Raw genomic sequence first — 13,646 nt, forward strand, 5'->3', positions numbered from 1 at the left:
GATGAGACAGATACTTCTGCATTTTCTGTACGTGTTTCATCCTGATATCACATTGAAAACTCACATTTACTTAACTGTCCATCCAGGTGTGTTCAACATTGCTGTTTCCAGTGCTTAACTTTGTAATTGAGTTTATGTTTTAGATATTTCCCCATCCCACATATATCAGCTTTCATTCTTCTATCTGTGCCATTAATTTTCTGTCTTCACTATTTTTCGTTACTGCTCTGTTTATTCCTCCTTCCAGATCTTTAATAAATAAAGCAGGTAAATATGAAGTAGGTCAATATTTTTATCATCGATGTTTTACAGATTGGGAAACAGAAGTTCAGACACTGGCCCAATGTCACACTGTAAATTAAGGGAAGAACCAGCCTTATATACCATGTCTCCTGAGACTGCTGTCATTGTCTAATCCACTTCACCATATGCTTTGCAGGCAAGCCATGTTAACCTTTCAGTGTCACCATTTCCATATTTGTATAGTACCAATGATACCGTTTTTGCAAATGACAGTTGATCTCTTAAATCCCCTGTATTTTCAGCCTGACAGCAGTTTCAGGAGGAATGTATCACTATACCATGACCTTTTTACATCAGTGTAGTGTGTCAAGGAGGAAGAACTCATGGCCAGGATGAGCCAGTGCACAAACCCCATAGCAGCTATGGCAGCACAACCTAGAGCAGCACCAGGACTTTCCTAGGCCACATCAACCCCTGAGTAGGGAAGGTAGTCACTGACTATCTTAGTCCCTGCACTGCTTCAGTGATGAATCTGGGTCTCAGTGCTAACCAAAGCCCCTGACTGAGTGTGCTTGGAGATCCTTTCTGGTGGCAAGCAAGGTTACTAGCTTATTCAGATAGATTGCAGCCATTAAAATAAGAATAGCCAGTCAATAAAACTCTATGAGGTGGGACAACAGAAAGGGGAAGTAGACTCAGCACTATGAAAAGTGGCATTCACTCTAGCAGGACAGGCAAATAGATCATCAGGGTGCTGAAAAGTTCACAAAATGTTTGTGAATTTATGTATATTACACTCACAAAATTGCATTAAAAGTAAGTCATTAAGGTTGCAAAGTCAAGCACTCATGAGTTAGGAAATGCTAGACTAATGGTTATCTGTGCAACTTTAATTTAGCACCCTTCTGTTTATGCATTATGACACTGTCTTTAATTACATGATCACATACTATTTTTTCCACAGGACCCCTGAGTCACTCACCCAGTCCCAGCCTAGCCACCCCAGGCAGGCGGATTCCAGTTTCAGCCTTCTCGCTTAGCCAGTTACACTCCCAGTTTCACTCCCCTGCTCTCTAGTCCCAGCCTCACCAGAATCCTTGCCCCAATCTATTCTTTTCCCTCACCCTCAGTCCAGCTTTTTATCCCTTGTGCAGTGAAATCAGACAGCTTCCTCCTCCATGCTACCAGTTGAGGGTCATTGAAAGCACAGGAAAGATAGGATCCCAGCTCTCAGTTTCAGTACCATGCCCAGCTTGAAGCAGGGGGGCCTTTACAGCCATTGCAGGGAAAGCCTAACTTCACCAGTGTAGCCTGTGCTGGAGCGTACTCAGTCGCTTTGTGAGGATAGGGTTTGTTCAACCCAAGGAGCTGGGAAGGGCTTGATCATGCTCAGTGAAGATGGAAGCTTCAGAAGTCTCTACTGAGCATGTGAGAACTGAGATTTTTCAAAGGTTTATAATTTGGCCAGATTTGGCTGGATTTTCATGAGGACAGCAAAAAAGCACATCTGTGATGCAAATATCATGCTCCGGCCAAATTTCAAGCCCTTTCTCTAAAGCACGGGGGGAGGGGAAGGTACTTCTCAAAGAAAAGGCTGCCAGAATATTTTAAAAAGGGCAAAAAATGCATTTTCTCCCAGCCTTGCTCTTGTAAGCAGCTGTACTGCTTTGGCTGAAATAAAAAAACAAACAAACAAAGAAAAAAACAAAAATACCAGCCTGAGGCACACAACTATCACACAATTTATGGCAGTTTCAGCCCAAATGGTTAGCTTGGCAGAGTTATAATAACTGAAAACAGGGCCTTATGATGGGAAGTGCTGGGCATCTGAAAGGCGGAGCTACCAGACCCACCAATAGTATCGGCCTCTTTGCTCACCTCTCTGCATCGTAATTCTATTTCCATAAATTGCCATAACTATTTTTATGTGTGGTATTCATTCTAAATACTCAATTACCTGGTAGATTGAATTGACTCAGGAATGAGCCATTTCAGTTTATTGTGTAAATAATGCCTCTGTTAAAAAGAAGGATGAATATGTATTCAACTTGTAGAGCGGAACGGCTCTAGAGGAGCTGTCTTGGTCTATCAACCACATAATATAGTACACATTACAAAAAGCCACATAATTACATATTAATATATGGCTCTTGTCAGTTTATATCAGACACTTAACGTTATTTAATCACAGCTGGTATTATTTTGTTTTGTCTGGTTTGTTTTTTTTATTTTTCTGTAGCCAGTCATGGACTTGGTCATATAAAAGCAAAAGAAACAGTCACTCCTATGTCCTGATTCTCTCCTTTCACTTTTTCTGTCATAAATAAGGATCTACTACATTTAAATCAACGGAGTGACACTGGTATGAGAGGATAGTCTGACTCACCACTAACATTTCACATTTACTCTGAACAAAGGTTATATCTATTTGGCTCAAAGACATTTTTTTTTGACATTTCTTAAGGGTTTTATAGTATATCTGCATAGAAAATATATTTAAAAAATATTACTAACCACATAATGAAATCATATTGACAAGGATTAATGTACACAAATGCAAACTGCTGCTAATCAATACCATTAAAATAGGCTGCCTCTTTCTTTTTTCTTGCTCATTGTATCCTGAAAGTTTGTTGGTAAGTAGATTTCTTACCATGAATAAACTTTAAAGTGTGTGTGGAGTTAAAGAGCCACTTCCACTTTAGTCAGAGAGAGGAGGGAAGTCATTAAAAACTCTTTGAACAAGCCAAAGAGAAAGAAGAGGAGTCAATTTGGCCGCTTCCCTTACACCATCCTATCACACAGAAGCCCCTCTGTGTGGAAAACCTGTGCTGTCTTCCTATGTTCCTACAGGTGTAGAGGAAATTGCCTGGGAGAAGGAGTATGGCCAGGGGGCAGCTACATTATGTGGCATCATCTCCAATTAAAACTACGGGAAAATGTAGGATTTAAACATGACCATGTCAGCATTAATTCCTGTGGATTTTTTTTCTGAAGAGTGGGGAGTGCGGGGAGGTAGGGGCCAACTGCATTATTTTGCATCGTAGATATAGTGGGAACTATGCTGCTCTGTGAAATGGGAATGGGACAAACGAATACTATATAGGGTGTTACAATCTCCAGCAGTTACTTCTATTCCTGTGGAATTTTATCATGCAGGATCTGCAAGGAAGCAAATCTTGTCTTACTTATGAGATGATGTCTTGGCAACTTTGTGAACTGAAATTCCAAGAGTTTTCAGAGTAAGTGTAGTCCTATAAGATTTTGCTGTAGGAGCATATGATGTTTTAAAAATAAATTAATATCAACGTTTTAAAAATAAATTAAACTTGTTAGTGGCCAACAACTTCTCTGAATCAAATTCAGTGTTCTATTCATAGATAATAGCCCTGATCAGATTTATTTCAAAAGAAAAATGGTCATAGAAATAGGCCTTTTTCAAAATAAATAATGTGCAATAATTGGTTTTTTCTATTTTTTACCTATTTTTTTTAAATTTAATCATTGTTATAATTTTTCCTTTTGTCCCCTTTGTCTACTCCTCCCTTACTACCGTTCAGCCAAATGTAACTGAGAGAGTAAAAATACTTGCTTTTTAAATAAGTAAATGCATACTACAAATAACATAATTGATCATAAATAATATTTATTTGCACTTACATTGTGTCTTTAAATCTTTGAAAGGTGGGGATATTTAACTACATTTTACAGCTCGGAAACAGGCACAAGAATCTCACTTGTCCACTGACACAAAGTCAGTGAGATCTGGAAGCTCTTTACATCCTGTGCTCTGTTAAAACAATTGAATCACACTGGCTCAAGGAATTGGCTGGAAGTGGACTTAGATATTGTTAAAAAAATGATGTCCTACCAAGTTCTTATGCAATGTATTATAAGATCTCTCTATCTTACATTTTGAAAGTCAGCATTACTATGGTATGTAACAGCTGATCTCATCAATTTAAGTAGCACAAAGTGTTTTTAATCATGTAGATGTTAGAGCGCTGTTGGAAGACTAGTATAAATGAAGGTGACCCAAAATGCTGCTATTTTGTATGGTCTAATACTATGAGGGACCTTTTATAACTGACACAAAACCCTAATGCCAAAGTGTATGCCCTCAGACATTATTAAAGTCAATCATAGCTGCCATTAAAATCAGTTAGAAAAGTGAGATTGCATTATGTTGGAGGCCCAGTACAATTTGAGTTGCTTGACCACTGTCCTACAGGCCTAGCATAGCTTCAGTTGCTTGCTTGGCTATTCTGTCTCCTGTAGCATGACATCTTCCAGTTGGCAGAGATGAATAGGACTACTGAGTAACTTTGCAGAGGTCTCAGTTTCTACATACCATGGCACATAACAAGACAAAATACACAACATGTATGCTTGCAGCTGCACATAGATAATGGTGATGGGAACACCAAGTTATCCTTGAACGTCTGGGGGTACACTGTTTCTTGGCCAAGAGGCATACTTTTACTTTGCCCCTCTTATCACCAGATGTTGTTTTGACAACCCCAATTATCATGGTGAGAATGGAATGTAGTTAAGGGTGAAAACCCAATGTAGGTAATTAGCATATATGATAATGAATAGAGAGATAATTAGGTGAAGGCTGTTTATGGAAGGGTATAAGAAGTCACCACTTAGACAAAGGGGCGCGCTCCATCAACACCTGACTCTGCGGGAGGTGCTGCCGGTCGAACCAGAGGATCCACTGACTCCCTGGTGGGACCCCTGAAGAAAGCTGTTCCTGTATACAGCCTTCTAAATAACTGCTTAGCTCTCAGGCTTAGTGAGTATGATATATTGTGGTTTATTTTAGGCTTTGTATTTAATTAGTATATTTATAGAAAACCTTGCACATTAAACCTTATTGATCTGCAAATTGGGCGTACCGTGTCTCACTGGTATCAACATTGGTCACAAAGTGTCCAGTATCAACACATTAGAGAGAAAAAATTGTCCCCTAATCTATAAGAAAATCAGCTGATCAAAAGAGAGGTGAGAGAAGATGGAGCAATATAAAAGCTTTGAAATCCTTACTTTTTCTGTTATTTCTTCATTAATTATCATTTCTTACGTCCTATTTTTCTATTGTTGGCCATTAGACTTTCTCTTCCATTGTCCCTTTTTAATTATTACAAAAGAAAAAAAGAGAAAAATAGACACCAGGTGCTTTATTACAAACTGAAAATATTTTTAAAGAATCACAATTTTAGATAAGAAACATTTTTTTCTGCTTTTTGTAAAAATGTTTCACATCTTGCATTTATCTCTTGATGTTTTCTGTTTTAAAGTTTATACTTAAAATGTGACCATTTCCAAAGGGCTCTCCATCCTGAGAACTGGCACAGCTAATCCTGGGAGCTGAATTCAGACATTAAATAACTGACGTTTTATAAATGTGAACTTTTTTTTTTTTTTAGGCTAAATCTTGCTTAGGAAACACTCATTGTCTTCCATCAGCTTCATAGGATGGTGCTTTTTATTAGTTTTCTCTCCACTGTGATTCACAACCATTTCAATTTAAAGAGAGAAAATTAATTTTTGCTTAAATTAGAAATGCAGCTTTAGGCAAAAAGTGAATTTCTCCCTCCTGTTTTATTCAAAGGATAAGCAGCAATGTTTGCAAATGCAATGCTAGTAAAGATTTGTGATTTTTTTCACATAGTCCAGGTGTAACCAGCTGTACATGAGTTTAATTCTGTTACAAGTCAGCCTACAGTACTTTCGTATATGTTCATTTATTGTACTTGATTTGAATGAATTGCAGTTTCCTTAGGCATTTGCAGCTCTTGTAAGAAAATGATGCCACCTGGCAAGTTCTACATCTGGTCAGCCGCAGATTAAAAAAAGGCACCATATGTCCTTGGTTCAGGCTCAGAATCCAAGAGCAGTAATAGACCTAACAGAAAGGTGAAACAACGGACCATATTGACAAAGGGCAGACACAATCTCACTAGAATAAATCGCCACACTCCCTACCCATTCATCCGGATGATACCCTCTGCCTACCAGCATGACTTCCATCTTGTAAGTGTTGATTTTCAGCCAATTTTCTATGGGAAACAAAGAGATGGAAGAATCTGGGTTTGAAGGAGACATAGAAGTTAGTATCCATATATTAATAACATTGTACCTCTTGTATGGTAAGTGACAGGTGAAGTGGAAAGTTTTGACTGGACGTTTTGCAAGCTTTCAGCCTTTCTTTCTTGTACCTTCTGATAAAGATAAAGAAAAAAACTTTATTTCTCATCAATCATTTCTGATATGCAGTTGGTGTCCTTATTCATCAGAATCTGCCAGAAACATTCTAGATTTGATTCTTACTTCGCCATAAGAAAAAAGAATATATGGTAAATTTTAAAAAGCTATAATAACTAGACATATGCATATGTTTTTTCTACAATAGATTTAAATACCTATATCTCTGTGTAGATGTAGTTATTTTATTTATTTATTTGAATTGTGGTAGTGCGTATTACACCCAGTCAGGGACCGGGTCCAGCACTGTGGTAGGCACTGTACAAACTCATAACAAAAACATGGTCCCTATCCCAAAGAGGTTGCAATCTGAATATAAGAGATAACAGGTAGAAACAGGTATCCAAGCAGAGGATGCACAAGGAAACAATGGGTCTATATCGACCAGCAAGATAGTGGTCTTAGAAAAACAGCAATGAAAAAATCATGAGCTCTGGACAATTCACTTAGTACAAATATTGTAAATTTTGGTCTGAATAAATTAAAACAATTAATTCATCTGGAAAATCATCTGCATCTTGAGTTCCTGCTCTACTTTTCCAGTTTTATGTGTCCTGAACTGACTAGTGTGCTAGTGGTGTATCCTGTTGAGTGTCCTTCCAAGGTGGTCTTGTTTTCCGGAGAGAGCCCAAAAGGTCATTCCTTTAGCGTTGCCAGTAGCCACTAGTGCTGAAGACTCAGTACTTCAGGTGTGCTAGATGTTCCCAATGAAACCTTGTCACAGAATTTACTTAGTGTGGGCAGCTGTTACAAAACTAAAACTCAGATCAAGTGCATCATAAGGTTTGCTAAAGTTCACGAACTCAGGCTGGCTTGTGCTGGATCAGCAAGTCTGTACTTTCTTATTATTATTCTTTGGTTGTATTTCATTTTATTTTTTGGCCAGCTGCCAGTTTCATTTTGCTCCTGGGCCCAGTCAGCAGCCATCTTGTGTCATCATTAGTGGCGGTGGCCAAACGGAGAGCACCAAATACAAACACACAGCTGGGCTTTTTCATTTAGCTGAAGACTCCAGGGAGAGGAGATGGAAAGTTACTGCTGGCTGCTACTGACCCTGAGCCACCTTCACTGACAGGAGCTGTTGATGAGTAGCCAATGCCACCTGCAAACTCCTCCCTGAGGGTGCTGCTGCACCCGGTATGTAGAGGGATGCACTTACCACTGCTGCCTGCTAATCAGCACGGTACTAACAAAATCTTTCTGCCTGTCTGCTTAGAAAGGACAGCAGGCAGAGAGCAGCAACAGGGCTCCCAGAACTACAGGAAGGCCAACTACATAGACATCCAAGTCTCACAGGCATCTGAGCCCAGGGGATCTGTCTCATATGGGAGGAGCTCAGTTTATAGATGAGCTTGGAAGAGAACCACTACATTTTTCTCCCACACCTAATTTCAGTGCTAAATAGATATGCCAAGCAAACACAGGCCCACTTTGAAGTGACTTTCTGATGGAATCTGATCCAGTTTCTGGTTCAATATATAAATAATTGAATAAAATAATATTTAAATAAAATAATTGAAGTTTTGCCTGGTGTTCAAATAAAGCAAGGTGAGAATTGGCTTTGACTGGGTTTCACTTTGTGTTACTGATTTTCTTTAAATTTGAAGTGAAACTCAAGGAGTTATGATCTTCAGGCATATAGAAATGAAAGAAAATGTTTCTAGGAACTCCTGTGAAGCAAAACCACCAACTTTCATGCAGATCTAGTTTAAACAAGTTTTTATAAATTGTTTTGTGTTCAGGAACCCTACCAAGTGATTGATGTTGCAGTGAATTTGATGGTCAGCATATTAGTCACAATGAAAGAATAGTGTCACAAACAATATATCATCAAATCAGGGAACTACTTCCTTACTGAAGCTGTGTAAAAATGTTCAAGTGCACCCAATGAAAAAGCAACACTTCTTTGGCTTTTTCCTAGTTCCTTTTCTAAATCAGATTATTTTCTTTTTGAGCAGCTGATGTAATTGTATTAGTAAATATTCCCATCCTTGGACTTTATTCTAAAGTTCAAAGCAGTTTGGAATCCAAGAGAGAAGTATGATAAAATCTAAGACCTCAGAAATAAAGAGAATATTTTCTACAAGACCCAGAAGTGGCTCCAGTACTGCCATCCATTACACATTTTATTAGGATTTAAAGATGATTTGAGAGGTTACAATACTTTTGGAAAAGTTTTTATACAGCTACCAAAAGAGAAGAATCAAACAATTACCCCATATAATAGCAAGGTCAATATTTTTCAAGATGTACTACCTGAGGGAGAAGCTTCTGTGAAAACTGCTTTCAAAGAAAGAAAGAAAGAAGCATTTCCTTAAACCAGAAGGAAACGGGTTTTTAAGAAAGCCATGGAGATTACGTCCAGATAACATGCTATTAGCTGCAGAATGAGCTGTTAAGATCAATGCAAGGACATTTGAGAACATTAATAAGATTGTTGGCCTTCTGTTGGTATTTTTTGTATTAGTAGGCTTCTACAATAAAGCCAATCATTTTATCATCAAGTTTATACATTGCTGAAAAGCCATAGTGGTCAGTACGTCTTGAAAAAACATTCCTTTAGGTACCATTACTTTGATACTATCTACACAATATGTTCCTGTTATCTAGGGCTGTGTGGGAACAGGAATTTTACCAAAAATTTTTGTATTTGCATAAACTTGTTCATTCCAAATTGGAATAAAAAGTGTCAAAAGCAAATTTTTCCACAGAATGAATGTTTAAAAAAAAAATGTTTCAGTAGAACTAAAGTAGAATTTATCAGAAATTTCTGGGCGAGCTCCCTGGCTGAACATTCTGTGAGACTTTTTGACCACCTCTACTATTTTCTTTCTTGTATTGTTTTCTATTTATCTAGTAACATTTCAGTTCGGTTGCATTTCACAATCCTCATTACATAGGGCTTGATTCTGACTTTAGGCAAAGTCCTGACAAGAGGTAATATGTAAGCTCTACTGTTCCAGGATTAACTCTGGGGTAGGCATAGGGACACAACCCCCAACCTCTTTTCTTCTGGATCCTAAAGAGTAGTCATTTACTACTGCGTAGGATAGCAGTGAATTACTTCCTCTTCCTCTCCTCTGCAATGGTTCTATTACTCAAGCCGGTGAGTTTGGAGCACATACAAAGCACCTTCCATTTCCTGGCCCTCTGTGAAATGTTGGATAGACCCCACACTGGACCGAGAGGGGTGCAGGAATAATTCTGGGTCCAGGAAGCCCTGCCCTGACAGGCCTTCTGGACATACTCCAGTTAGAGGAGGGGCTTAAAAAGGAGTCTCTTCAGTCCAATAGGGGAGCAGTGAGAGAGAAACAGACCTGCACTCACTGCTACGGGGGACTGCGCCAGGAGGTTATCCCGAGGAGGTAGACTGCTGCATGATTCTAGGACTTCTAGCCTGCAGAGGCCCATGAGCTTGGTTTCAAAAGACAACCACAAGCTTCAGTGCACCTTGAGAAAACAGAACAGCAGGGAGAGACCCAGGGAAGTGTCTTAGCTGGACCTCAGAAGGCCCCTGGGTTGGAGGTCTCAGGTTCCCCTACCTCCTACTGCTGGGTCTGGGATGGAAATAAGTTAGTAAGTAATCTTGCTTATGCCTACATGGTAGCATGAATAGGAGTGGATGAAGGGATTCTTTTCTCTTGCTCCCTTCCATGGACATGCAGTTAAGTCAAAGTCCTGCCTCTAGCTGTAGCCTAGGAAAGAGCAAATACATGCTATTCAAATGCATGCCTGCTCCTATCACCTTACTGGCACTTACATCTGTCCTCTCATATTTGTCTTTTCCCTTTATGCTCTGTTAAATATTTTGGAGGGAAACCCTCATATCACTGGCAAATTTAATATAAAATGACAAAGAAAGTTCACTTAAAAAAAGAAAAAGAAAAAATCTCCTTGCCTTAAATTGATTTGCAAAACAAAAGAAAAAATATGAACAAAACTCCTCCTGCCTTTTTGCTGTAAAATTGCAAATCTCCAGTTGGGACAAATTCATATTAGTCACATGATTTTGAATGGGGGCAGTATTTCACTATTTGTGGCATAAAAAACTTGTCAAAAGTTCCGGTTTTAGCCTTGTCTTAAAACTGCATTGCTCTGTGGCCAATGGATTACTGAGCACTGCACAGGGACCCCCCATGCTTCTTTATGGTTACTCTTCAGTGTCCATATCATGCCATTGATTTTTATGCAGAATTCCCTGCTGGTGTCAGAGGTTCTGCTTTAAAGCAATGGCTTGATACAGCCTTTATTGATGTCTTGGAGTGGATGTTTCAAAATGAGTAACTCCCTTCTACGGAAACCTTCTTCATAAAGCATTCTCTTCTTAAGTCCTGGTGTCTCTTTGTGATTCAGTTTCTTGTTAACTTACAATAAAAAATCTACAGAAATTCTAACATCCCTAATTATTCTGCATCACATCCTCTATCTAGAATCTTAATAACCCTCATCTCCATAGTCTTTGAGTACCTGTTCATCCTTTTTTTTTCTTTAGTCCTTCTTGCTGTTAGTAAATAACACTCCTTTATTGTGGATCACACTGCAGATATACAAAAACTCAGAGGGGGGAAATCCTGGCCTCATTGAAGTCAACTGCAAAACTCCTGCTGATTTCAGTGTAGCTGAGATTGGCCTCCTTAGAAATCTTGTGGGAGATATACATTGACTTTTGCTTTTCTTCTCTTCCTACGTGAAACTTTCAGTGATATCGTTTTCTCATTTTTATTTCTTTAGTATCTACCTTTCTTTTGTGTGTGTGTGTGGGATGAGGAGAAAAGCTTTTTTTTCTTTCTTCATCAGTATGTTAAAAGAATAAAAAAAATCCTCTCTAACAATCGCAGCCCGTTCTGTTCTCAGACCAATTGAATAACAGAGCAATATGACCTGCTCTTTGCCCTTCCCCACTGTATCACTTTGGCTTTTATTAAGCGTACAGTTATTTTCAATGGTGGAACCTGTTCTCATCATAAAAAGAAGCTAGCTATTTCCCCCATTCTAATGAAAATCACCAAATAAAATCATAGTGTGCTAATTTCATTATAGGGTGTATTATTTCTGTGTAACTTGAGGTCTCATTTTCAGCTCTATTTTTAGTGACCAGAAACCTTGCTGAGCAGAATATGTTAAATGACACTTTCAGTTCTACTTCAGATAAAAAGATCTTGGGGTGGGAGAAAATCATTACCATTACAATAGTTCATTTCAAGAGAGCAGACTGAGGAAAATGTACAATTTGTAATGAACATACTTATGTCATGCAAGTCTCTTCTATGTAAAACCGACAAACTATCATTAACTTTGAATATAAAAATAATAATTGATTCAAACCACACTGCTTGGATTCCCCTTGGGACAATGCTGTAGATTTGGACAAAAATAATCTGATGGGATTTATACTTATCAATAGTGTGAATTACATTAGCACTCAAAGGCCGCTATCATGGGCAAGAACCCCTATATGTATTGCACTGTATTAATACACACACAAAAAGATGGTCTCTGCCCCAGAAAACTTACAATCTGACAGCAAGATAGATGGCAGAGCACAAAGTAACAATGAGAGAAAACTGGTCAGCATGAAAAGCAGTAGTCACAACACACCAGCTGACTAACCCTGTATTTTATTTTTCTGGTTTCCATCAAGATGGAGGAAGAGAGTGGGAGAGCTAATGCAGGGAATGGCCCTAGATATGAGACACTGGCACTTTCAGGAGAGTCTCAAAGCCCACAATGAGCTACATTCCCAGTTCCTCTGTCCCCACTAACACTGAAGAATAAATCTGCCTTTCCTAAAGGGAAAAAATAAAACATAAAGAATTCTTCCCTGAATGGCTCATGCACATGAAAATAAACTGATCTATCGAGGCAGCCTTCTCCCTTCCCTTGTGTTGACCTGCAAGGTTCAGAAAATCTCATGCTCTTGAAGCTGCTGGGACAAAGCCTCCAGTGCTGCTTGGGATCAGCTATCCTATACCTGGTCTACCTATGGGTTAATGGAGGAGGGAACACTAATCAGAGCTATGGTTTGGGCCTCAGTCGCAATATCCCCTGTACATTAGCAACACTCTGAACAACACTGTCAGTAAAAAATGAGGAGGCACCTGTGGCTGATTAGGTCTTAAAAGGTTTCCTTTCCCTGTCAGAATCTCTGATTTTTCTCTAAATGTTGCTCTTTTCCCAGGGAGAAGAAAATTTCTGTATGGAACAATTACAAAACCTGTTGATATAGGACACTGCAGGCCAAAATGTACTATCCTTTATGCAGTCAGAACTCCTACTGAAGACAAAAAGATGGCACATCAATATACCTGGGAGCAATGGTTAGCCCTTCTTGCTTGCATTATTGCTAACTTGTGTGATCCTTGAAAAGCAATGTCAATTCTGACTTCAGAATGCTGAGGAAGTCTGAGAAGATCTTCAATATTTATAGGATGAGAAGTAGCAGTAAGAATAGCAATTATCAATGTAAGACTAATTAATATTTTTAAGGGACTGCCGAGGACCGGGGCAATGTAGAGACACCATGCTACAGTACTAGTTCAGGAGGATCTCCTAGACTACACAAAGGCAACAAGCCTGCAGCTATATCCTGCCATGACCAGGCAGCTCTGGAATAGCAGGTTAGAAGAGTTTATTTATTTTATTAAGACCCTTTTCAGCCATTTGGAACCATCAAGTTGTGCAATAATTGACATATGTAACCACATAACATTATCACCCTTCACTTCTATTGTTGAATTGTTATGCTCACTTCATGAATCTTGTTTCAATGTGAATTGTAAGCTCTTTTGGAACGGGGACTGTGTTTTTTGTGTTTTTATAGTGCCTACAACGATAGATATCTGAACTTCACCGGGACCTTGAGATGCTATTGCAATATAGTGCTCTAAGAAGCATAGCTAAGTCCTTCTCTAATAAGCTAATAATAAATATAAGAAAATAAATAACAAACCTCTATTTTATTTATGTAGCATACACTAGAACTCCCAGCTTCTCCCTGATGAATTTTAATTCCCTCTATTTTATTCATACTCACTAAGCTAACTGTTAAGATGTCTGATTTTCTTTTGTAATGTTTAATATGTTTTTTAATGTTTCCTAAGAGACCATGCAACAAGATGTATAACTTTTTTACA

Source organism: Emydura macquarii, unplaced genomic scaffold (genome assembly GCF_026122565.2).
Source record: "Emydura macquarii macquarii isolate MOO-44397 ecotype Brisbane River unplaced genomic scaffold, CSIRO-AGI_Emac_v2 contig_2636, whole genome shotgun sequence".
Lineage (NCBI taxonomy): Eukaryota > Metazoa > Chordata > Testudines > Chelidae > Emydura > Emydura macquarii.